Source organism: Osmerus eperlanus, chromosome 3, assembly GCF_963692335.1.
Source record: "Osmerus eperlanus chromosome 3, fOsmEpe2.1, whole genome shotgun sequence".
Classification (NCBI taxonomy): Eukaryota; Metazoa; Chordata; class Actinopteri; order Osmeriformes; family Osmeridae; genus Osmerus; species Osmerus eperlanus.
Genome location: NC_085020.1, coordinates 18,438,594 through 18,446,812, shown reverse-complemented (window position 1 = coordinate 18,446,812; position 8,219 = coordinate 18,438,594). Strand labels below are relative to the sequence as shown.

General features: G+C 54.8%; 18 non-coding genes and 2 pseudogenes across 18 annotated transcripts; 10 read left to right on the top strand and 10 right to left on the bottom strand.

Annotated features, from left to right (window-relative positions):
• On the top strand, positions 1–140 carry LOC134017941 (U1 spliceosomal RNA; annotated as a pseudogene).
• Positions 141–260: 120 nt separating this feature from the next.
• On the bottom strand, positions 261–379 carry LOC134017958 (5S ribosomal RNA). The gene has a single exon (XR_009929848.1). It is a non-coding gene; the product is annotated as a 5S ribosomal RNA (ribosomal RNA).
• Positions 380–851: 472 nt separating this feature from the next.
• LOC134017991 (U1 spliceosomal RNA) lies at positions 852–1,015 on the top strand. The gene has a single exon (XR_009929880.1). It is a non-coding gene; the product is annotated as a U1 spliceosomal RNA (small nuclear RNA).
• Positions 1,016–1,134: 119 nt separating this feature from the next.
• On the bottom strand, positions 1,135–1,253 carry LOC134017957 (5S ribosomal RNA). Its single transcript, XR_009929847.1, has one exon. It is a non-coding gene; the product is annotated as a 5S ribosomal RNA (ribosomal RNA).
• Positions 1,254–1,703: 450 nt separating this feature from the next.
• LOC134017934 (U1 spliceosomal RNA) lies at positions 1,704–1,867 on the top strand. The gene has a single exon (XR_009929826.1). It is a non-coding gene; the product is annotated as a U1 spliceosomal RNA (small nuclear RNA).
• Positions 1,868–1,986: 119 nt separating this feature from the next.
• On the bottom strand, positions 1,987–2,105 carry LOC134017955 (5S ribosomal RNA). The gene has a single exon (XR_009929845.1). It is a non-coding gene; the product is annotated as a 5S ribosomal RNA (ribosomal RNA).
• A 450-nt stretch (positions 2,106–2,555) lies between these two features.
• LOC134017990 (U1 spliceosomal RNA) lies at positions 2,556–2,719 on the top strand. The gene has a single exon (XR_009929879.1). It is a non-coding gene; the product is annotated as a U1 spliceosomal RNA (small nuclear RNA).
• Positions 2,720–2,838: 119 nt separating this feature from the next.
• Positions 2,839–2,957, bottom strand: LOC134017954 (5S ribosomal RNA). The gene has a single exon (XR_009929844.1). It is a non-coding gene; the product is annotated as a 5S ribosomal RNA (ribosomal RNA).
• Positions 2,958–3,433: 476 nt separating this feature from the next.
• Positions 3,434–3,597, top strand: LOC134017926 (U1 spliceosomal RNA). Its single transcript, XR_009929819.1, has one exon. It is a non-coding gene; the product is annotated as a U1 spliceosomal RNA (small nuclear RNA).
• Positions 3,598–3,716: 119 nt separating this feature from the next.
• Positions 3,717–3,835, bottom strand: LOC134017953 (5S ribosomal RNA). Its single transcript, XR_009929843.1, has one exon. It is a non-coding gene; the product is annotated as a 5S ribosomal RNA (ribosomal RNA).
• Positions 3,836–4,322: 487 nt separating this feature from the next.
• LOC134017988 (U1 spliceosomal RNA) lies at positions 4,323–4,486 on the top strand. The gene has a single exon (XR_009929877.1). It is a non-coding gene; the product is annotated as a U1 spliceosomal RNA (small nuclear RNA).
• Positions 4,487–4,605: 119 nt separating this feature from the next.
• LOC134017952 (5S ribosomal RNA) lies at positions 4,606–4,724 on the bottom strand. Its single transcript, XR_009929842.1, has one exon. It is a non-coding gene; the product is annotated as a 5S ribosomal RNA (ribosomal RNA).
• A 474-nt stretch (positions 4,725–5,198) lies between these two features.
• Positions 5,199–5,362, top strand: LOC134017987 (U1 spliceosomal RNA). The gene has a single exon (XR_009929876.1). It is a non-coding gene; the product is annotated as a U1 spliceosomal RNA (small nuclear RNA).
• A 119-nt stretch (positions 5,363–5,481) lies between these two features.
• On the bottom strand, positions 5,482–5,600 carry LOC134017951 (5S ribosomal RNA). Its single transcript, XR_009929841.1, has one exon. It is a non-coding gene; the product is annotated as a 5S ribosomal RNA (ribosomal RNA).
• Positions 5,601–6,073: 473 nt separating this feature from the next.
• On the top strand, positions 6,074–6,237 carry LOC134017932 (U1 spliceosomal RNA). Its single transcript, XR_009929824.1, has one exon. It is a non-coding gene; the product is annotated as a U1 spliceosomal RNA (small nuclear RNA).
• Positions 6,238–6,356: 119 nt separating this feature from the next.
• LOC134017950 (5S ribosomal RNA) lies at positions 6,357–6,475 on the bottom strand. The gene has a single exon (XR_009929840.1). It is a non-coding gene; the product is annotated as a 5S ribosomal RNA (ribosomal RNA).
• Positions 6,476–6,927: 452 nt separating this feature from the next.
• On the top strand, positions 6,928–7,091 carry LOC134017986 (U1 spliceosomal RNA). Its single transcript, XR_009929875.1, has one exon. It is a non-coding gene; the product is annotated as a U1 spliceosomal RNA (small nuclear RNA).
• Positions 7,092–7,210: 119 nt separating this feature from the next.
• LOC134017949 (5S ribosomal RNA) lies at positions 7,211–7,329 on the bottom strand. The gene has a single exon (XR_009929839.1). It is a non-coding gene; the product is annotated as a 5S ribosomal RNA (ribosomal RNA).
• A 475-nt stretch (positions 7,330–7,804) lies between these two features.
• Positions 7,805–7,968, top strand: LOC134017940 (U1 spliceosomal RNA). Its single transcript, XR_009929832.1, has one exon. It is a non-coding gene; the product is annotated as a U1 spliceosomal RNA (small nuclear RNA).
• A 119-nt stretch (positions 7,969–8,087) lies between these two features.
• LOC134017977 (5S ribosomal RNA) lies at positions 8,088–8,214 on the bottom strand (annotated as a pseudogene).
• Between the last annotated feature and the right edge of the window lie 5 nt (positions 8,215–8,219).

Below are 8,219 nucleotides of genomic sequence, written 5' to 3'. Positions count from 1 at the left end.
CCTTGATCACGAAGGAGGTTCACCCAGGGCGAGGCTCGGCCATTGCACTTCGGCTGTGCTGACCTTTGCTAATTCCCCAAATGCGGGAATCTCGACTGCATAATTTCTGGTAGTGGGGGACTGCGTACGCGCTCTCCCCCGAACATGTTTGTGAAAAATAATCTGGGAATCCTGAGACAGGTCAAGCCAAGCGGTTGAGGAGCTGTGTGACACGAGGTGGGGAAACAGTACCCCCTGCTGGTGAGAGAAGAGGAAAAAAAAGCTTACAGCACCTGGTATTCCCAGGCGGTCTCCCATCCAAGTACTAACCAGGCCCGACCCTGCTTAGCTTCCGAGATCGGACGAGATCGGGCGTGTTCAGGGTGGTATGGCCGTAAGCGAAGGAAGCTGTGGGTCATAGGCTACTTATAGATGACACCGCTCTGCCCAGTAGCTCAGCTTGATTTGCGATTCCTCCTTAGTTTTTGGTGGTCAGTTTAAGTTTATTGTTACTGTAGGTATTGTCTCTCTCTCTCTCTCTCTCTCTCTCTCTCTCTCTCTCTCTCTCTCTCTCTCTCTCTCTCTCTCTCTCTGTGTCTGTTTGTGTCTCTCTCTCTCTTTCTCTGTGTCTCTCTCTCTTCAAGGGCCAGGGCAAGGGAGGGGTGGGGGGATGGGTGAGTGGGAGGTGGGGATGGTTCCCTTCTGCCCGCCCCTTCCATTGGCTGTTTCTTTCTGCATGGGTGAGTGGGAGGTGGGGCTTGCTCCCTTCAGCCCGCCTCTTCCATTGGCTGTTTTTTCTGCCTGTCTGCTTACCGCGGGTGACTGCGGCAGCCCTGGCACCTGGGTGAGGGCACCCGTTTCCCTTCCAACTCATACTTACCTGGCAGGGGAGACACCTTGATCACGAAGGAGGTTCACCCAGGGCGAGGCTCGGCCATTGCACTTCGGCTGTGCTGACCTTTGCGAATTCCCCAAATGCGGGAATCTCGACTGCATAATTTCTGGTAGTGGGGGACTGCGTACGCGCTCTCCCCCGAACATGTTTGTGAAAAATAATCTGGGAATCCTGAGACAGGTCAAGCCAAGCGGTTGAGGAGCTGTGTGACACGAGGTGGGGAAACAGTACCCCCTGCTGGTGAGAGAAGAGGAAAAAAAAGCTTACAGCACCTGGTATTCCCAGGCGGTCTCCCATCCAAGTACTAACCAGGCCCGACCCTGCTTAGCTTCCGAGATCGGACGAGATCGGGCGTGTTCAGGGTGGTATGGCCGTAAGCGAAGGAAGCTGTGGGTCATAGGCTACTTATAGATGACACCGCTCTGCCCAGTAGCTCAGCTTGATTTGCGATTCCTCCTTAGTTTTTGGTGGTCAGTTTAAGTTTATTGTTACTGTAGGTATTGTCTCTCTCTCTCTCTCTCTCTCTCTCTCTCTCTCTCTCTCTCTCTCTGTGTCTGTTTGTGTCTCTCTCTCTCTTTCTCTGTGTCTCTCTCTCTTCAAGGGCCAGGGCAAGGGAGGGGTGGGGGGATGGGTGAGTGGGAGGTGGGGATGGTTCCCTTCTGCCCGCCCCTTCCATTGGCTGTTTCTTTCTGCATGGGTGAGTGGGAGGTGGGGCTTGCTCCCTTCAGCCCGCCTCTTCCATTGGCTGTTTTTTCTGCCTGTCTGCTTACCGCGGGTGACTGCGGCAGCCCTGGCACCTGGGTGAGGGCACCAGTTTCCCTTCCAACTCATACTTACCTGGCAGGGGAGACACCTTGATCACGAAGGAGGTTCACCCAGGGCGAGGCTCGGCCATTGCACTTCGGCTGTGCTGACCTTTGCGAATTCCCCAAATGCGGGAATCTCGACTGCATAATTTCTGGTAGTGGGGGACTGCGTACGCGTTCTCCCCCGAACATGTTTGTGAAAAATAATCTGGGAATCCTGAGACAGGTCAAGCCAAGCGGTTGAGGAGCTGTGTGACACGAGGTGGGGAAACAGTACCCCCTGCTGGTGAGAGAAGAGGAAAAAAAAGCTTACAGCACCTGGTATTCCCAGGCGGTCTCCCATCCAAGTACTAACCAGGCCCGACCCTGCTTAGCTTCCGAGATCGGACGAGATCGGGCGTGTTCAGGGTGGTATGGCCGTAAGCGAAGGAAGCTGTGGGTCATAGGCTACTTATAGATGACACCGCTCTGCCCAGTAGCTCAGCTTGATTTGCGATTCCTCCTTAGTTTTTGGTGGTCAGTTTAAGTTTATTGTTACTGTAGGTATTGTCTCTCTCTCTCTCTCTCTCTCTCTCTCTCTCTCTCTCTCCCTCTCTCTCTCTCTGTGTCTGTTTGTGTCTCTTTCTCTGTGTCTCTCTCTCTTCAAGGGCCAGGGCAAGGGAGGGGTGGGGGGATGGGTGAGTGGGAGGTGGGGATGGTTCCCTTCTGCCCGCCCCTTCCATTGGCTGTTTCTTTCTGCATGGGTGAGTGGGAGGTGGGGCTTGCTCCCTTCAGCCCGCCTCTTCCATTGGCTGTTTTTTCTGCCTGTCTGCTTACCGCGGGTGACTGCGGCAGCCCTGGCACCTGGGTGAGGGCACCAGTTTCCCTTCCAACTCATACTTACCTGGCAGGGGAGACACCTTGATCACGAAGGAGGTTCACCCAGGGCGAGGCTCGGCCATTGCACTTCGGCTGTGCTGACCTTTGCGAATTCCCCAAATGCGGGAATCTCGACTGCATAATTTCTGGTAGTGGGGGACTGCGTACGCGCTCTCCCCCGAACATGTTTGTGAAAAATAATCTGGGAATCCTGAGACAGGTCAAGCCAAGCGGTTGAGGAGCTGTGTGACACGAGGTGGGGAAACAGTACCCCCTGCTGGTGAGAGAAGAGGAAAAAAAAGCTTACAGCACCTGGTATTCCCAGGCGGTCTCCCATCCAAGTACTAACCAGGCCCGACCCTGCTTAGCTTCCGAGATCGGACGAGATCGGGCGTGTTCAGGGTGGTATGGCCGTAAGCGAAGGAAGCTGTGGGTCATAGGCTACTTATAGATGACACCGCTCTGCCCAGTAGCTCAGCTTGATTTGCGATTCCTCCTTAGTTTTTGGTGGTCAGTTTAAGTTTATTGTTACTGTAGGTATTGTCTCTCTCTCTCTCTCTCTCTCTCTCTCTCTCTCTCTCTCTCTCTCTCTCTCTCTCTCTCTCTCTCCCTCTCTCTCTCTCTGTGTCTGTTTGTGTCTCTTTCTCTGTGTCTCTCTCTCTTCAAGGGCCAGGGCAAGGGAGGGGTGGGGGGATGGGTGAGTGGGAGGTGGGGATGGTTCCCTTCTGCCCGCCCCTTCCATTGGCTGTTTCTTTCTGCATGGGTGAGTGGGAGGTGGGGCTTGCTCCCTTCAGCCCGCCTCTTCCATTGGCTGTTTTTTCTGCCTGTCTGCTTACCGCGGGTGACTGCGGCAGCCCTGGCACCTGGGTGAGGGCACCCGTTTCCCTTCCAACTCATACTTACCTGGCAGGGGAGACACCTTGATCACGAAGGAGGTTCACCCAGGGCGAGGCTCGGCCATTGCACTTCGGCTGTGCTGACCTTTGCGAATTCCCCAAATGCGGGAACCTCGACTGCATAATTTCTGGTAGTGGGGGACTGCGTACGCGCTCTCCCCCGAACATGTTTGTGAAAAATAATCTGGGAATCCTGAGACAGGTCAAGCCAAGCGGTTGAGGAGCTGTGTGACACGAGGTGGGGAAACAGTACCCCCTGCTGGTGAGAGAAGAGGAAAAAAAAGCTTACAGCACCTGGTATTCCCAGGCGGTCTCCCATCCAAGTACTAACCAGGCCCGACCCTGCTTAGCTTCCGAGATCGGACGAGATCGGGCGTGTTCAGGGTGGTATGGCCGTAAGCGAAGGAAGCTGTGGGTCATAGGCTACTTATAGATGACACCGCTCTGCCCAGTAGCTCAGCTTGATTTGCGATTCCTCCTTAGTTTTTGGTGGTCAGTTTAAGTTTATTGTTACTGTAGGTATTCTCTCTCTCTCTCTCTCTCTCTCTCTCTCTCTCTCTCTCTCTCTCTCTCTCTCTCTCTCTCTCTCTCTCTCTCTCTCTCTCTCTCGTGTCTGTTTGTGTCTCTCTCTCTCTTTCTCTGTGTCTCTCTCTCTTCAAGGGCCAGGGCAAGGGAGGGGTGGGGGGATGGGTGAGTGGGAGGTGGGGATGGTTCCCTTCTGCCCGCCCCTTCCATTGGCTGTTTCTTTCTGCATGGGTGAGTGGGAGGTGGGGCTTGCTCCCTTCAGCCCGCCTCTTCCATTGGCTGTTTTTTCTGCCTGTCTGCTTACCGCGGGTGACTGCGGCAGCCCTGGCACCTGGGTGAGGGCACCCGTTTCCCTTCCAACTCATACTTACCTGGCAGGGGAGACACCTTGATCACGAAGGAGGTTCACCCAGGGCGAGGCTCGGCCATTGCACTTCGGCTGTGCTGACCTTTGCGAATTCCCCAAATGCGGGAATCTCGACTGCATAATTTCTGGTAGTGGGGGACTGCGTACGCGCTCTCCCCCGAACATGTTTGTGAAAAATAATCTGGGAATCCTGAGACAGGTCAAGCCAAGCGGTTGAGGAGCTGTGTGACACGAGGTGGGGAAACAGTACCCCCTGCTGGTGAGAGAAGAGGAAAAAAAAGCTTACAGCACCTGGTATTCCCAGGCGGTCTCCCATCCAAGTACTAACCAGGCCCGACCCTGCTTAGCTTCCGAGATCGGACGAGATCGGGCGTGTTCAGGGTGGTATGGCCGTAAGCGAAGGAAGCTGTGGGTCATAGGCTACTTATAGATGACACCGCTCTGCCCAGTAGCTCAGCTTGATTTGCGATTCCTCCTTAGTTTTTGGTGGTCAGTTTAAGTTTATTGTTACTGTAGGTATTGTCTCTCTCTCTCTCTCTCTCTCTCTCTCTCTCTCTCTCTCTCTCTCTCTCTCTCTCTCTCTCTCTCTCTCTGTGTCTGTTTGTGTCTCTCTCTCTCTTTCTCTGTGTCTCTCTCTCTTCAAGGGCCAGGGCAAGGGAGGGGTGGGGGGATGGGTGAGTGGGAGGTGGGGATGGTTCCCTTCTGCCCGCCCCTTCCATTGGCTGTTTCTTTCTGCATGGGTGAGTGGGAGGTGGGGCTTGCTCCCTTCAGCCCGCCTCTTCCATTGGCTGTTTTTTCTGCCTGTCTGCTTACCGCGGGTGACTGCGGCAGCCCTGGCACCTGGGTGAGGGCACCCGTTTCCCTTCCAACTCATACTTACCTGGCAGGGGAGACACCTTGATCACGAAGGAGGTTCACCCAGGGCGAGGCTCGGCCATTGCACTTCGGCTGTGCTGACCTTTGCGAATTCCCCAAATGCGGGAATCTCGACTGCATAATTTCTGGTAGTGGGGGACTGCGTACGCGCTCTCCCCCGAACATGTTTGTGAAAAATAATCTGGGAATCCTGAGACAGGTCAAGCCAAGCGGTTGAGGAGCTGTGTGACACGAGGTGGGGAAACAGTACCCCCTGCTGGTGAGAGAAGAGGAAAAAAAAGCTTACAGCACCTGGTATTCCCAGGCGGTCTCCCATCCAAGTACTAACCAGGCCCGACCCTGCTTAGCTTCCGAGATCGGACGAGATCGGGCGTGTTCAGGGTGGTATGGCCGTAAGCGAAGGAAGCTGTGGGTCATAGGCTACTTATAGATGACACCGCTCTGCCCAGTAGCTCAGCTTGATTTGCGATTCCTCCTTAGTTTTTGGTGGTCAGTTTAAGTTTATTGTTACTGTAGGTATTGTCTCTCTCTCTCTCTCTCTCTCTCTCTCTCTCTCTCTCTCTCTCTCTCTCTCTCTCCTCTCTCTCTCTCTGTGTCTGTTTGTGTCTCTCTCTCTCTTTCTCTGTGTCTCTCTCTCTTCAAGGGCCAGGGCAAGGGAGGGGTGGGGGGATGGGTGAGTGGGAGGTGGGGATGGTTCCCTTCTGCCCGCCCCTTCCATTGGCTGTTTCTTTCTGCATGGGTGAGTGGGAGGTGGGGCTTGCTCCCTTCAGCCCGCCTCTTCCATTGGCTGTTTTTTCTGCCTGTCTGCTTACCGCGGGTGACTGCGGCAGCCCTGGCACCTGGGTGAGGGCACCAGTTTCCCTTCCAACTCATACTTACCTGGCAGGGGAGACACCTTGATCACGAAGGAGGTTCACCCAGGGCGAGGCTCGGCCATTGCACTTCGGCTGTGCTGACCTTTGCGAATTCCCCAAATGCGGGAATCTCGACTGCATAATTTCTGGTAGTGGGGGACTGCGTACGCGTTCTCCCCCGAACATGTTTGTGAAAAATAATCTGGGAATCCTGAGACAGGTCAAGCCAAGCGGTTGAGGAGCTGTGTGACACGAGGTGGGGAAACAGTACCCCCTGCTGGTGAGAGAAGAGGAAAAAAAAGCTTACAGCACCTGGTATTCCCAGGCGGTCTCCCATCCAAGTACTAACCAGGCCCGACCCTGCTTAGCTTCCGAGATCGGACGAGATCGGGCGTGTTCAGGGTGGTATGGCCGTAAGCGAAGGAAGCTGTGGGTCATAGGCTACTTATAGATGACACCGCTCTGCCAGTAGCTCAGCTTGATTTGCGATTCCTCCTTAGTTTTTGGTGGTCAGTTTAAGTTTATTGTTACTGTAGGTATTGTCTCTCTCTCTCTCTCTCTCTCTCTCTCTCTCTCTCTCTCTCTCCCTCTCTCTCTCTCTGTGTCTGTTTGTGTCTCTTTCTCTGTGTCTCTCTCTCTTCAAGGGCCAGGGCAAGGGAGGGGTGGGGGGATGGGTGAGTGGGAGGTGGGGATGGTTCCCTTCTGCCCGCCCCTTCCATTGGCTGTTTCTTTCTGCATGGTGAGTGGGAGGTGGGGCTTGCTCCCTTCAGCCCGCCTCTTCCATTGGCTGTTTTTTCTGCCTGTCTGCTTACCGCGGGTGACTGCGGCAGCCCTGGCACCTGGGTGAGGGCACCCGTTTCCCTTCCAACTCATACTTACCTGGCAGGGGAGACACCTTGATCACGAAGGAGGTTCACCCAGGGCGAGGCTCGGCCATTGCACTTCGGCTGTGCTGACCTTTGCGAATTCCCCAAATGCGGGAATCTCGACTGCATAATTTCTGGTAGTGGGGGACTGCGTACGCGCTCTCCCCCGAACATGTTTGTGAAAAATAATCTGGGAATCCTGAGACAGGTCAAGCCAAGCGGTTGAGGAGCTGTGTGACACGAGGTGGGGAAACAGTACCCCCTGCTGGTGAGAGAAGAGGAAAAAAAAGCTTACAGCACCTGGTATTCCCAGGCGGTCTCCCATCCAAGTACTAACCAGGCCCGACCCTGCTTAGCTTCCGAGATCGGACGAGATCGGGCGTGTTCAGGGTGGTATGGCCGTAAGCGAAGGAAGCTGTGGGTCATAGGCTACTTATAGATGACACCGCTCTGCCCAGTAGCTCAGCTTGATTTGCGATTCCTCCTTAGTTTTTGGTGGTCAGTTTAAGTTTATTGTTACTGTAGGTATTGTCTCTCTCTCTCTCTCTCTCTCTCTCTCTCTCTCTCTCTCTCTCTCTCTCTCTCTCTCCCTCTCTCTCTCTCTGTGTCTGTTTGTGTCTCTCTCTCTCTTTCTCTGTGTCTCTCTCTCTTCAAGGGCCAGGGCAAGGGAGGGGTGGGGGGATGGGTGAGTGGGAGGTGGGGATGGTTCCCTTCTGCCGCCCCTTCCATTGGCTGTTTCTTTCTGCATGGGTGAGTGGGAGGTGGGGCTTGCTCCCTTCAGCCCGCCTCTTCCATTGGCTGTTTTTACTGCCTGTCTGCTTACCGCGGGTGACTGCGGCAGCCCTGGCAGCTGGGTGAGGGCACCCGTTTCCCTTCCAACTCATACTTACCTGGCAGGGGAGACACCTTGATCACGAAGGAGGTCCACCCAGGGCGAGGCTCGGCCATTGCACTTCGGCTGTGCTGACCTTTGCGAATTCCCCAAATGCCGGAATCTCGACTGCATAATTTCTGGTAGTGGGGGACTGCGTACGCGCTCTCCCCCGAACATGTTTGTGAAAAATAATCTGGGAATCCTGAGACAGGTCAAGCCAAGCGGTTGAGGAGCTGTGTGACACGAGGTGGGGAAACAGTACCCCCTGCTGGTGAGAGAAGAGGAAAAAAAAGCTTACAGCACCTGGTATTCCCAGGCGGTCTCCCATCCAAGTACTAACCAGGCCCGACCCTGCTTAGCTTCCGAGATCGGACGAGATCGGGCGTGTTCAGGGTGGCAGGGTGGTATGGCCGTAAGCGAAGG